Genomic DNA, 15,120 nt, shown 5'->3' on the forward strand with positions numbered 1-15,120 from the left:
GTAGTTTTGTATGTAGTAAGTTATGAAATCAGGAAGTGTGAGACTTCTTAGTTCTTCTTCAAAATTATTTTGGTTATTCAAGTTTCCTTGAGATTCCATATATATTTTATTGTGGATTTTTCTATTTCTGAAAAAAATGTCATTGGGATTTTGAATTTGTAGGTCACTTTGTATAGTATTGACATCTTAACAATATTAATTTTCAATACATGAACACAGGATATTCTTCCATTTATTGGTGTCTTCTTTAATTTCTTTTAGCAACAATAGTTTTCAGTTCACAAGCCTTTTATCTCCATGGAAGTGTTTTACTCTTTTTGATGCTGTCATACACGTAGCTGTGTTCTTAATTTCCTTTTCAGGTTGTTCAATTGTTAATGTATAGATGTGCAACTAATTTTGGGGTGTTGATTTTATATTCTGCAATTCTGCTAAATTCATTTACTAGTTCTAACAGTTTATGTGTGTGTGAGAGAGAGAAAGAGAATTTTCTATATATAAGATCATGTCATCTGTTCAAGTGAAAGCCACTCAGTTGTGTCCAGCTTTTTGCAACCCCATGGACTATACATCCATGGAATTCTTCAGGCCAGAATACTCGAGTGGGTTGCTGTTCCTTTCTCTGGGAGATCTTCCCAACCCAGGGATCAAACCCAGGGATCAAACCCAGGTCTCCAGCATTGCAGGTGGATTCTTTACCAGTTGAGCCACCAGGGAAGCCCAAGAATACTAGAGTGGGTAGCCTGTCCCTTCTTCAGTGGATCTTTCCAACCCAGGAATCAAACTGGGGTTTCCTGCACTGCAGGCAGATTCTTTACCAGCTGAGCTACCAGGGAACAGCCCATTATCTCTGTGAACAGAGATAATTTTACTTCTTACTTTCCAATTAAAAAAAAAAGTGCACCCAAATTGGAAAGTAAGAAGTAAAATTTTTTTTTTAAATGTCATCTGTGAACAGAGATAATTTTATTTCTTACTATCCAATTTGGATGCACTTTTTTTTCTTAGCTGTCTAAAACTGCCAATTCTACTGTTAAGTAGAAATGCAGAAGTGGACATCTTTTTCTTATTTCTAATCTTAGAGGAAAAGCATTATTTTTTTCACCATTGAGTATGATGTTAGTTGTGGGTTTTTCATATGTGGCCTTTATTTTGTTGAGACACATGCCTTCTATTCCTAGCTCGTCAAGTGTTTTTAATCATGAAAAGATGTTAAAGAGTGTTGAATTTTGTCAAAAGCTTTTTCTCCATTAATTGAGATGATCATGTGGGTTTTTTCCTTCATTCTGTTAATGTGGCATATTATATTGATTCAGCTTCATATGTTGAACCATAATTGCATTCCAGGAATAAATCGCACTTGGTCATGGTGTATAATCCTTTTCAGTTCAGTTCAGTCACTCAGTCGTGTCTGACTCTTTGCGACTCCATGAACCGCAGCACGCCAGGCTTCCTTCTCCATCACCAACTCCCGGAGTTTACCCAAACTCATGTCCATTGAGTTGGTGATGCCATCTAACCATCTCATCCTGTCACCCCCTTCTCCTCCTGCCTTCAATCTTTCCTAACATCAGGGTCTTTTCAAATAAGTCAACTCTTCGCATCAGGTGGCCAAAATATTGGAGTTTCAGCTTCAACATCAGTCCTTCCAATGAACACCCAGGACTGATCTCCTTTAGGATGGACTGGTTGGATCTCCCTGCAGTCCAAGGGACTCTCAAGAGTCTTCTCCAACACCACAGTTCAAAAGCATCAATTCTTCGGTGCTCAGCTTTCTTTATAGTCCAACTCTCACATCCATACATGACTTCCAATCCTTTTAACGTGCTGCTAATTTGAGGCATTACTTTGCAAACAAAGGTCCATCTAGTCAAGGCTATGGTTTTTCCAATGGTCATGTATGGATGCGAAAGTCCTATAAGAGCTCTTATCTTCATGACTAGAAATTTTCTCTGTAGGCTGGTCATTTTTGGGTTCCCAGCCTCTGGCTAATAACAGACACTGATAGGACTGATCATCTGCACCCTCTGGTGCACCCTCCTGAGCAGAGAGGTTGATGCCCCAGTGTGTTCTTTTGCTCTGAGTATCAGCTCAGTTGGAATCCTTGCTGTGTCCCAAACATCTGTTTGTGACTCTTCGTTCCTGCTGTGTGTAGTAGGGCAGGGATGGCGACAGTGAACTGGGACAGTGTCTTTGTCAAATAAGTTTAAGAGGAGGAACTGAAACTATACATTCTCATTATCACAGAGTTTTCCTTCTTGCTATGCACTTCTTCCATTTTTGTGTTCTCATCAGAGTGTGATCTTGTTCTGACTAAATGAATCAGCTGAGGTTGGATTATTCATCTTAGCAAAAGCGTGAGGATGGAGCATGTGGTTGGATGGACCTGCTCACTGACGGGTGGTGGAGGCGGGTGAACACTGACATAGCCTCTCTGGAGAGCATCTTTCACTAACTGTACATTAGCTCTTAAAATGCTTCTTACCTTTTCACCCAGGAACATCATTTCTAATATGATCCTAAAGGACTAATCAGAGATATTTGTACAGGAATATTCAACACTGTACTAACATTCATACTGAAAAGTGGGAGACAGCCTAAGTGCCTAACAGTAAGTGCCTGGTTAATAAATTACGGTGTACCCATACGACGAACTGTATGTGATCTTAAAAATTATTTTGGAGAACTGAAATGATGTAGGGAAATGTGATGCAGTGCGAAGTGAAAAAAGAATGGTAAACAGTTTGATATCTATTTCACCTATCCCTCTGAAAAAAGAGCAGAAGAAAATACCTCATAACATTATAAATGGTTATTGCTAAGTTATGTTACTATTGGTTAAGTTTTGAGTTTATTTTTGTTGTATTTCTCTAAATTTTCAATAGTCGCTATGTGTTTTTAAATGACTTTAATATTTATTATGAAGTATTTCAAGCATTCAAAAATATAGGAATCAATGAGCAGATATACATTAGGTCTTTACCTCATACGGAAAAATAATTCCAGATTGATTATGGTACATTAGTATGAAAAGCAAAATGGAGAAACTTTGAGAAAAGAATATAGAATTCTCTTTAGGGTCTCAAGACCAAAAAGACTCTCTTCAGCAATACATGTTTTACTTAAAGATTTCTGCCTAACCAACCAGTCCCAGACTTAATGGCTTGAAACACCCATCTTTTGTTGTTGATGATTCTGTGGGTTGGCCGTTTAGGCCGGCTTTATCTGGACAGTGCTTATGGTCTTTGCTGGGCTCACTCATGAACTACGGCCAGCTGCCAGGTTAACTGGAAACTGGCCATTGGCTGTGGCCACCGGGTGTCGGGGCCATATGATCTCATCATCCAGGAGGCCAGCTGGGGGTCATTTCCATGGCAGCTGGCAGAATGGCAAGAGAGAGCAGCCCTCTGCGCTCACAACTGCCACAGCATCACTTCCACTGCGTTCCCTTGGCTGGAGCAAGTAGTGAGACTGACGAAGGTTGGAGACAGAGTGCGCCTCCGAACAGGAGGGGCTGCAGAGACACCCTGCACAGAGGGAGAACAATTGGATCAGAAATAGTGCGGCCATTTATGCAGGCTGCCACAGGAAAGAAAGTGCATAAAGGAAATGCAAATCATAAAGGAAAAGGCTGATACATTTGAATACACTCAAACAAAAGTCTTCTGTATAAAAAACAATACCTTGAACATGTATTACTTTTATTATCTCAGAGTAAAGACAGATAGTTCAGGATGCTGCAGCAGAACACATTAAGAAGAACACCTAGTATGTATACAGCTCAGCTTTCAAAATGGGCAAATTATTGGATCAGTAATTCCATTACCCTTGGATGCTTTCTTCTCAAACAGACGTATTACAAGACTTAATAGTAAAGCCCACCTCCTGCATTTGAAAAGGAATTGTCTCCACAAAAATTGTTATTCCGGGACATATCTATTGTGTATAATAAGATGTGCCCTTTGAAACTGTGTTTCTTCACCGTAATTCTTCTCACTCCAAAAGGATCCTCAAACCAATCACCAAGAATTCAAGATTCTCAACCAAGAATTTTGAGAGGAAGTCCTTTTTCTTTTCTTAGAGAAGTGAAGAAATTGATACGTTCTGTCTTCGTGAGAAAGTGAGAAGGAGCTGAGGTCAAACACAGACTGAGGGGGATGACAAATTTTTTTTTTCTGAATCTGTCCTCAAGAATGCATCCTCATCCTTACATGTGACCGAAACACAGACCTCTCCCCGTGGCCCCCTCCAAGGCCACATGTGAATGATTTGGGGTCAGACCATGTAATGAGTTATCCTAGAGGCTTACGGCCCTGAACAGGGTGAAAAGAGGGGGCTAAGATTTCTTAAGGATGTTAACACAAGTGTACCTCCGTGGGCAGCAAGAAGCTGTGTCAAAATGGTTCAAAGGAAAACCAAGCAGCCCTGGTTTCTCTCTGGATTACGCCCACAGAGGAAGAGAGAAGGAGAAAAACAGCGAGAGAAGAAGAGGGGCACAGAATCTTCTAGATGCCTCTGTATCACCTGCCCTCCATTCTTGTTTACTCACCGCGCCAGCCAACATCCTGGAAAGAGCCAGGTTTAGGCTCAGAGATCTTTATGTAAAGAACGTCTGGGAGAGCGAGTCACCTCTGCCTTTGAAGGGCCAGCAAAGTCGACAGCTGACTGCTGGTGTGGTCTCCTTACCCAACCAGGCACAGGATCTTCCTGCCAAAGTGGAGGGTAACATAAAGCACACCTCCTTGCCACCCGCTGCCCCAGCTCTCCAAATGGGTGGGCAGGCTGGTGCCTCACTGATGTGTGTCAGGGCCCCATTGGCACAGATGCCCTAGCACTGGTGATAAATCTGGCAGCATCTCGGCCTTGGACAGCCCTGGCCAGAAAGGCCTGGAAGCACCGTGTGGTGGGCCTGTAAGACAGGAGAAGAGCCTGGTTACTAAACTCAACCCAGAGCTGCTGCCAGCCTTTGGGGGAGCGAGCACTGGGGCAAGGGCCACTGTCCTATTCCCGTGGCACCAGGAAGGTGGCACTTAGGGCTGCCCTAAGAGACAGCTAACAGAGAAAGAAAGCTGTGTTCATCCCTCAGTGAAGGTACCCTGAAGCATGAAACAGAGTGCACTGGAGGGTTGCCCACAAGCCAGGATAACTAACACCTGGTCATGGACAGCCTTTGAACCAGCTGCAAATCTGGTGCTCACAGATACTGGGGAAAATTAGACATCTTACCAACCCAGAGAATCCTCTCCGCGTATATGGAAAGGAAAGAAAACAGGCTTATTATTGAATAAGTGTTAAACCAGATCACAGTATGTGTCACAGGCACCCGCCGATGAGATTACAAAGGCCGAAGGAAAGCTTCCCATTCTTGTACTACCTAGTGATTACAACCCATTATGAACTTGTGTCTAAGACTGCTGGTGGCTTGTGTTACAACTGGAGGACCTGGCAGCACCATCTGCTATGCATTCTTTCATATTTCACCCAAGTTCACCTGCTAACTGGGAGGCAGGGGCAGCTGTGCTAGCTAATTCCCTCCATCTGAACTGCCTTTGTCTCTGTGACAAGCGGGGTTCCCTAATAGCTCAGTTGGTAAAGAATCCGCCTGCAATGTAGGAGACCCCGGTTTGATTCCCTGGTCCGGAAGATCCCCTGGAGAAGAGATAGGCTACCCACTCCAGTATTCTTGGGCTTTGCTTGTGGCTCAGCTGGTAAAGAATCTGCCTGCAATGCGGGAGACCTGGGTTTGATCCCTGGGTTGGGAAGACCCCCTGGAGAAGGGAAAGACTACCCACTCCAGTATTCTGGTTGCAAAGAGTCGGACACGACTGAGTGACTTTCACTTCACTGTGGCAGGCTGACAGGTACAGCTTAGAGCAGGGGCCCAGACTGAACTCCATGGTGACCAGGAGATGGGGGTGCTGTTTTCCTTGATGTTTATCTTTCAAAGAGATCTCAAAACCATTGAGCACTTTAAAAACATCCCTGGGTTTTAAAGCTGCAAAAGGCTTTACTTAGCTCTTACAAACATTTAAGTTCTAGCTTAAGGGACAGAGGAAGGATTCACAAACATTAGGTTTCTCGTGTATCAAAGCGAGGGGGGAAGTTCCTTTGCTTTTTTGGCTACCAGGAAAGCTGAGTTTTAAAATTTTCCCTTACATAGGTGGTGGCAAGGCACTAAGAACTGGGCGAGGCTTGGGTCTTCTTCCCTAAATTCTGCGGGAGATTCCACAGTCAGTTTCCAAAAGGAAATGATTAGGGAGCTGTTGGTGACCAATGGATGACACAAAGGGAATTTTTTCCAGATCTGAGAGATTGCTTTCCTGCTGGAGTGATTGGATGCCTTTCATTCAGTTAGAGGTGATTTTTTTTCAGTGAACCTGCCAGATACAGTTTGTTCTCATCTCTGTGAATGATTTCTGAAGTTCTCTATGGGGTCCAGAGGCCCTGAGATGCATTATAGGGACTCAGCACACAGGGGAAGTGTGCAACCGACTCTCATCACAGGGCCAGCCCTGAAAGGGCCACTCCATCTGCCTTTGGGGGGGTCTCTTTCTGTGGTCTCAGAGTACTCTTGGCGGGGCCCCCTTTTGACACCTAAGCCATCCCACCTCTGCGTGAAGCACAGTCATTTCCAGCAATGGAAGATTGCAGAAGTTTCGAGAGTTGCTTCTGCAAACCACAGGCATTGCCCACAGCACCCCATCCGCCACCTCAAGTCAGGGGTGTCACGGAGGCAGTGTGGCCTGAGCAGAAGGACTCATTCTCTCTGGAACAGCACCATGGAAACCACTGCTGCGTTCCAGACCCCTCCCCAAGAGAAAGGATGCAGGCATGGCAGAACAGAGACTCCAAGAAAGAGTCCAGGAGGATGTGACTCCATGACTCGAGGCAAAAGAGGGTGTGCAGAGCAGAGAACCACCATCATGTCCTCAGTTGTTTTCCTGGTGAATTTTGTGCCATTCCAAGGCCCACATACCCCCTCTTTCATGCAGCCTTCCTGCTCTCCCCGATCCCCAACTGCCCATGCTCCTCCCCGCCTCCCACCATTTCAACTGAATAACTAAATGACTGTGATCCTTCACTTTTTTTTGCTTCAAAAGCAAGAAATAGTTATTATAGAAAAATCTATGAAAGAAGAAAATTAAAACACAATCCCTCCATCTTGATGGACATTTTTCTATACTTTCTCTTGTCCATTTTGTATATACCTAAAAAAAGTAAGAACCATGTGTATTGTCATATGTGAAACAGAGCACCATTCCATGTTCGATGCATGTGACAAGGGCTCGGGGCCGGGGCAGTGGGATGATCCAGAGGGATGGGAGGGGGAGGGAGGTGGGTGGGGGGTTCGGGAAGGGGAACACATGTAAACCCATGGCTGATTCTTGTCAATGTATGGCAAAAACTATTACAATATTGTAAAGTAATTAGCCCCCAAGTAAAATAAATAAATTTATAAAAAAAAAAAAAAAAAGTAAGAACCAAACTGACTGTATTGCTTTGTAAGTCACTTTGTCTTTTTGATCTTATCTACAGTTTCCTGTGTTCTTCTAGAACATCATTTTTTTAAATTTTATTTTATTGAGGTATATTTGATTTATAATGTTTTAATTTCTATTGTATAGCAAAATAATTCAGTTATATATATATATATATATATATGTATACATTCTTTCCCATATTCTTCCCCATTATGGTTTATCACAGTATATCAAATATAGTTCCCTGTGCAGTACAATAGGACCTTGTTGTTTATTTACCCTGTATGTAATAGTTTGCATCTGCTAATCCTAAACTCCCAGTCTTTCCCTCCCCCACCCCCATGTCCCTTCTTTGGTAACCACCGGTCTGTACTCTATGTCTGTGAGTCTGTTTCTGTTTCATATTTATGTTCATTTGTATCATATTTTAGATCCCACATATAAGTGATATCATATGGTACTTGTCTTTCTCTTTCTGACTTGTTTGATTTAGTATGCTAATCTCTAGGTTCATCCATGTTGCCACAAATGGCATTATTTCATTTTTTATGGCTGAATAGTATTCTGTTATACATACATATCACATCTTCTTTATCCACTTACCTGTCAATGGATGTTTAGGTTGTTTCCATGTCTTGGCTATTGTAAATAGTGCTGCAGTGCACACTGGGGTGCATATATCTTTTCGAGTTATAGTTTTGTCTGCCTATATGTTCAGAAGTGGGATTGCAGGATCATATGGCAACTCTTATTTTTAGTTTTTTGAGGAACCTCTACACTCTTTTCCATAGTGGCTGCATCAATTTACACTCCCACCAGCAATGTAGAAGGATTCCTTTTCTGCACACCCTCTTCAGCATTTGTTATTTGTAGACTATTTATTTATTTTTTAATATTTATTTATTTATTTGATTGCACTGGGTCTTAGTTGTGGCTTCAATCTTTGTTGTGGCTTGTGGGTTCTTTAGTTGTGGCATGCGAACTCTTAGTTGCAGCATGTGGGATCTAGCTCACTGACTGGTAATCAAACCCTTGTCACCTGCATTGGGAACACAGTCTTAACTACTGGACCACCATAGAAGTCCCTGTAGACTTCTTGATGATCGCTGTTCTAACCAGTTTGAGGTGATTTGCATTTCTCTAACAATTGGTGATGTGGAGCATCTTTTCATGTGCTGATTTTCCATCTGCATGTTTTCCTTCCAGAAATGCCTACTTAGGTCTTTTGCCTATTTTTTGACTGGATTGTTTGATTCTGTGTTATTGAGTTGTATGAGCTACCTGTATATTTTGAAAATTAAGACTTTGTCAGTCACATCAATTGCAAATATTTTCTCTCATTCCATAGGTTGTCTTTTCTTTTTTTTTTTTTTATAGTTTTCTTTGCTGTACAAAAGCTTGTTACGTTTGACTAGGTTCCATTTGTTTATTTTTGCTTTTATTTCTGTTGCCTTAGGGGACCAACCTAAGAAACTGCTGCTGCTAAGTCGCTTCAGTCGTGTCCAACTCTGTGCGACCCCATAGACGGCAGCCCACCAGGCTCCGCCGTCCCTGGGATTCTCCAGGCAAGAGTACTGGAGTGGGGTGCCATTGCCTTCTCCGGACCTAAGAAAACAGTGGTACAATTTATGTCAGAGAATGTTTTGCCTGAGTTCTCATCTAAGACTTTTATGGTATCATGTCTTAGATTTGTCTTTAAGCCACTTGGAGTTTATTTTTGTGTATGGTGTGAGGCTATGTAGAATATCATTTTGATGCTTATGGACTGTGATTTATTTGAGGCAGTAGAGAACAATGATTAAAACTGTGGGCTGTGCAGTTGGACCACCTGTGTTGAAATCCTGGCTTGGTGACCTTAAGAAAATCTTCTCTGAGCCTCAGTTTCCTTATCTATAAAATGGGGTTATTCCTCACTGGGTTCCGTGAATGGTGAAAATATGTATAGTACTTAAAACAGTGTCTGGCTCGTATAAGCACTATACAGACGTTAACTGTTCTTGCTTTATTCACAGTCCTATAGAGCTGAGTGTTTAAGAGTCAGAGTTTCTCTTCTAAGCATCACTGCAGTGACCATCCATGATTTTTCCTTAGGATAACTGGAATTTCTGGGTTATAATATTTACACATTTTAGGGTTTTCATATGTACGCCAAATGAGTTTCCATCAACATGGAACCAATGTAAAATTCACCAGTGTAGGTATGCGTGACAGTGCATGTTAACACAGGACAATGGATGACGAAGGTCAGGTTAAAATTAAATCTTGTATAACCACGCCCCTCCACTTTCAGACAGTTTAATAAGTCAGTCATATGTTATTCTTCCCTTGTTAAATCACAGGTCATGCATGCAACCGGCTTTCTGTATCCTCTCTACTAAAGAGGGAGCGTGGAGAGACTGAACTATTTGCCATTTTGCAGCTATTCTGTCCAGAGTAGTAGTCAGTAAATGAGGAGGGAATTGAACTGACCAAGTATTTTTAATGTTTTTAGAAGAAGCAAACTTGGCCCCTTAAAATAATAGCAATTCTTTGTTGCAAGTCTAAATTTAAAGAGTTAGTAAAGAATTTCTCCTCTGTTCATTTCATATTAGCCTTTCTGCCACTAGACCTTAAGCCCAGCACAAATTCAGTGGGTCCCAAAGCACTGTCCACTTCACCCCTTGAATCCAGCCTTATGCTGTCAGGTATAGGGAAGATCTTCCCTCTGCACTGGAGAAATGATCACATAAAGATTATACAGAGATGATTACAATCGGTCACATCTATCTTTGGTGAAGTGTGTGGCATAAACGCCACGTTCTCCATCCCACCAAGAAGAACCCAGTAAACAGACCACATTTGTTGATACAAGTAGAATTGGGGCTACAGACAAGAAACAACAGTTCTCACACACAGCAGACAGAAGATTCCCAGAGGTCTAGACTTTGATGTGATTGGGACTTCTCAAGGCCTGTGGCTTCATCAGTGTTCACAAGAGCCAAGAAACAGGAGTGGGGAATTTATCTCTGGCTCTGTGGAACACTTTGCTGTTTCAAAGCATATTCTCATTAAAGCCTCAACACAACTCTTCAACATAGTGTGGCAGGGCCAGTGTCGCCATTGTGCAGGGGAAACAAGGCCGGTAAGCTAAAGGGATATGTCCAGGGGTTGCACAGCTCAACAGAACAGAGCTGGAACCTGAACCAGTCTCCTGGCTCCTGGCTGCCCCCTCCAGTATAGATGTGAGGTTTCTGCTTAGGCCAGGGGACTCCGGTCAGGACACCTCTGCACAATTTGTGAGACAGGCAGTCATGTTACTATCAGAGCTTGGTTTCATTTTGTAAATATGTAATACTGATATTAATTCTTCCTTGCATCTTGTGATGATTTTGAAACATGCTTATGAATTCTTTGACACACCTCACGTTAAGGGGTAGAGTCTGTGTCCTCTCTTCTTGAACTTGGACAGGCCCTGTGGCTGCCTTAATGAATAGAACATGGGAGGAGTGATGCTGTGTGACTTCTAAAGTCAGATTAGAAAAGGTTGTGCAGCTTCTGCCAGTGTCTCTTTAAGACACTCACTCCAGGGTTCCAGCTGTAAGGAGTCTGGCTACTTTGAAGCCAGTTTGGGGAGCCCTCTTAGAGAGACTAGAGAGATGAATAGATCGTACATGGATACATGAATAGATTTAGCTCCATGTGTTCAAGTCTTCTCAGCCCAGACTGTAGTCATATGAGTGAAGAACCCTTCACAATAACCATTGCCCCAGCCATTGCCTTTCTGCAGCCCCCCTGACAGAACAAAAACTGCCTTGCTGAGCCCCATCACCTGCAGCTTGGTTTTGCTTTAAGCCACTGTTGGGGGTGGTTTGTACACAGCTATAGGTAATCAGAACAAGTCCTATTGATTTGTTTAACAGCATATTTATAGAAAAATCATATCGTATCCAGTAATCTGGGACTCCTTCCATGCTTCTGATTTGAGCTCCCTATCCATATTCCAGGCAAAACTATTCCCTTGGTGGCTGCTGCTAAGTCACTTCAGTCGCGTCCGACTCTGTGCGACCCCATAGACGGCAGCCCACCAGGCTCTGCTGTCCCTGGGATTCTCCAGGCAAGAATACTGGAGTGGGTTGCCATTTCCTTCTCCAGTGCATGAAAGGGAAAAGTAAAAGTGAAGTCACTCAGTCATGTCCGACTCTTAGCGATCCCATGGACTGTAGCCTACCAGGCTCCTCCATCCATGGGATTTTCCAGGCAAGAGTACTGGAGTGGGGTGCCATTGCCTTCTCCATTGGTGGCAGTGACCCCCAAATTAGAAATTATTTCCGGCTCATAAACATAAATGGTTCTCATGAATGGTGTTTGCTATTTCCATTATCAATGAAACCATACTAAACAAACTAAGGCCTTCAAATTCCTCCCCTTTACATCCTCTCCTGCCCCAGATGAGGAAACTGAGGATTTCACTTACCTCAGGTTGCACAATTGTCAATAGGGGAGATCGGATCCCAGGTCTCCAGGCAACCAGATGGATGTCCTCATTATTCCATTTCATCACTTCCTGCCCAGAACTGGAAATAGACTGTGTCATCTTTTGGACCCAAAGCAAGAGCAAGTCTGAGGCAGAGGAATACTGTAGGCCAACCCAACAGGTCATATCAGAGTAGAGAGAAAACTAATTAATATCCTCCTCATTGACCTTCTAGTACTTTAAGTAGTATTTGACTGAAGGTCAAATCAGGACCCCATTCAAGCCAATACACTTGTGTAAACAGCTATTAAAAACAAACAGAACCAAACAACATAAAGCTAAAAAACAGGGATCTCTTTTCACTGAAAAGGTGAAATCAGTGCGAGTTGCTGTGGCTTGCCTGTGTATTAATTACATGAGGAGGCCAGGGAGGATGTGGGAGTAGAAACAGGTCTGAAATTCTCCCTCCCCCACAAATGTAATAACCACCAAAATTATGTGTTTGTGTGTTTTCTTTTTTTAAAAAACAAAACAAAACAGTCAGAAGTACACCAGCAGATATCAAACCAATAAAGGAGCAAATGTCACAAGATGTACTACTTTGTGAAGTGCTGTCAAAAGCAGAACTAGAAAATTCTTGACACCGTAGAATCCCTTCCCCCAGAAACAGTGTGAATGGGAAATGGGTGGGGAGCAGGAGGATGTGGACTGGAAGCTGAGTGGACAGATTCTGAAAAGTATTACTTAAATCCCCAATTTTAAAGAAGTAGATGCGGAAGGACAGTTGCCAGAGTAGAAACCCTTTCTACCAACATACCAAAGATTAAAAACAAACTCGTCACAGGTATAAAGAAGAAAACAGCATTGCTTATAATCTCTTCTCTCACTGATAACACTAATTAATATGAATAGTTATGTTTTACATCATCAAAATCATGTAATATATACAATTTTATGTCCTTTATCTCACTGAATATTTCACCTTAAAAATTACCCCACATCATTAAAAATGGCCCACATATGTCACTTTTGAGAACTGTATTGTATTTGTTGCTGTTTGTTGGTTTTAGTCGATCAGTCGTGTCTGGCTCTTTGGCGACCCAATGGACTGTAGCCCATCAGGCTTCTCTGTCCATGGGATTTGCCAGGCAAAAATACTGGAGTGGGTTCCCATTTCCTTCTCCAGGGCATCTTCCGAACCCAGGGATCATCTCCTGCACTGGCAGACGGATTTTTTACCACTGAGCCACCAGGGAAGCTCCCATTTGTTTGGGAAGTACGTGTTGACTCAACCATAATTTACTTATTTTCTTATTGCTGGATATTTTCCCAAATTTTCAATATTATAAATAATACATTATTAAAGCACATTGTGTCCTATCTATGTTTTCCAGCGATATGCTTCTCTCTTGGCCTTCCTTTGTAAACACCCAGATAAACTGGAACAGAATATGATAAAGAGAGAACATTTGTGTTGTTACAAAAGTGGAGGTTAATGAGCTGGTAAAATGCAATATTATACCATATCATGTCATTAGAATATAATTTACCCCAAAGCTTAGGACACTTGTGGATATTTGGATTATTTAATTATTTACCAGATTATCTACCATGAATATATATCACTTTATAACCAAGAAATTAAGCTGCATTTAAAAGAAAAATAATTTTATTTTAAGTAATAGTTGACTTTTTTAAGTTCAATTTGACAGCCAATCACATTTATCACCTCTCCCTTTTGAAAACTTGTGGAAATAAGATTAAGAGTTCCAGGGATGGATAAAATCACAGTACTGTGTATAGGGAAGAGGGCAGCAGACCGAATGGTTATGAATTTGTAAAGATGGCAAGTGGATGGAATTCTGTCTGTAAAATCTGAATTTCGGAGGCCAGTGCTTATAGCACTTCAGGAGCAGCTGTCAGAGTGAACGTTGGTGACCAGGGTAGCATGAGGCTTTCTCGTCAGTCCCCCAGAGTTGGCAAATGCACAGACCAGACTGGGTGTGAAAGGAGGTGACTGGTGGAAAGCACCTAAAATGCTTTGGGAACTGCCCTCCCCGCCCCACTGAGCACCAAGGCTGTGGACTAGAAGTGGTAGTTTGTACCACAAAGGTGAAGCTGGATAAACCATTTTTCCAAATAAATGAAAGCTGACAGGCAGCGGCTAAGGCTCACAGTAGGGTGGGGACGGGTGGAGCCCACTTGCCTTCCCCCCACTCTCCCGGCTGAACACGAAGCCCCCAGTTCCTCTTCTACACCCAGAATACTCACCATCAGCCTTCTTGTTCAGAGAAGAGGAAATGCGCCGCAGTTACCTCAAGTAACACCCAGCCTGGTGCAAATAAATAGGGATGGGCCCTATTCACACAGGACAGTAAAAAGGAAGGACTGAGACAGGTAATTCGAACAAATGAGCCTGGAGGAGGAGGACCTGAGGAATGAGAACAAAATGAAAACCCTAAACTGGACTTATCCTCGTGAGAAATCAATAGTGAACACCCATCAAACAACAACAGTCTTCTAAAAAGGAGCAGTTGGAAACTAGGAAAGAGTTTGTTTTAAATCACTTATGAACTATATTTACTTTTTAATAATTATAATGCATGGAATAAAAAACAAAATTCAAACAATAAACTACACTATAAAGTTTAGAGGATCTTGCAGAATAGAGAGTAAATTGACAAGTGGATAACTTGAAAAAATACACAAAAGGTCAATTCAGATGGGCAAATGTTTATGTAACAAGAGTTTTAGGAACAAAAGGGGAAGAGTGAAAATGGAGAAGAGGAAATAAAGAAATAATTGAAGAAAATCTCCCAGCATGGGAGAAAGACAAAGATTTTGGTTTGAAAGATCCCAAGTACCAAGCATAATGAATAAAGAATAAAGAATAATGCATAGAAATAATCTCAAGTAATTTCAGAGTACTGTGTATAAGAAGAAATGCTAAATGCACTCAGACAGAAGAAACACATAACCAACAAAAGTGTAAGATGGTTAACATCATTCTTCTCATCTGCAATACCAGTGCTTGAAGATGGAGCAGTTACCTTCAGAGATCAAATAAATAATTTTGTACCTAGAATTTAATGCATTATCAAATTATTGATCCAGTGTGGAGGAGAAAAGCATGCAGGAACTCAAGACTCCCAGACACCTTCTGAAAAGAAAATTACTTGATGATGT

At 41.9% G+C, this 15,120-nt stretch overlaps 2 protein-coding genes and 1 long non-coding RNA gene across 4 annotated transcripts in view; 2 read left to right on the forward strand and 1 right to left on the reverse strand.

Moving 5' to 3' along the window:
* The window catches only part of XCR1 (X-C motif chemokine receptor 1), a 325,532-nt gene that overhangs the window by 263,890 nt on the left and 46,522 nt on the right, over positions 1-15,120 (forward strand). The window lies entirely within an intron of this gene.
* Positions 1-15,120, forward strand: part of FYCO1 (FYVE and coiled-coil domain autophagy adaptor 1) — a 268,566-nt gene that overhangs the window by 126,281 nt on the left and 127,165 nt on the right. The window lies entirely within an intron of this gene.
* LOC145520167 (uncharacterized) lies at positions 2,896-11,985 on the reverse strand. Its single transcript, XR_014064277.1, has 3 exons — positions 11,935-11,985; positions 4,550-4,909; positions 2,896-3,527 (listed from the first exon to the last, which is right to left on the reverse strand). It is a non-coding gene; the product is annotated as an uncharacterized LOC145520167 (long non-coding RNA).

Source organism: Giraffa tippelskirchi, chromosome 9 (genome assembly GCF_054371585.1).
Source record: "Giraffa tippelskirchi isolate mGirTip1 chromosome 9, T2T-mGirTip1v1.2.pri, whole genome shotgun sequence".
Classification (NCBI taxonomy): Eukaryota; Metazoa; Chordata; class Mammalia; order Artiodactyla; family Giraffidae; genus Giraffa; species Giraffa tippelskirchi.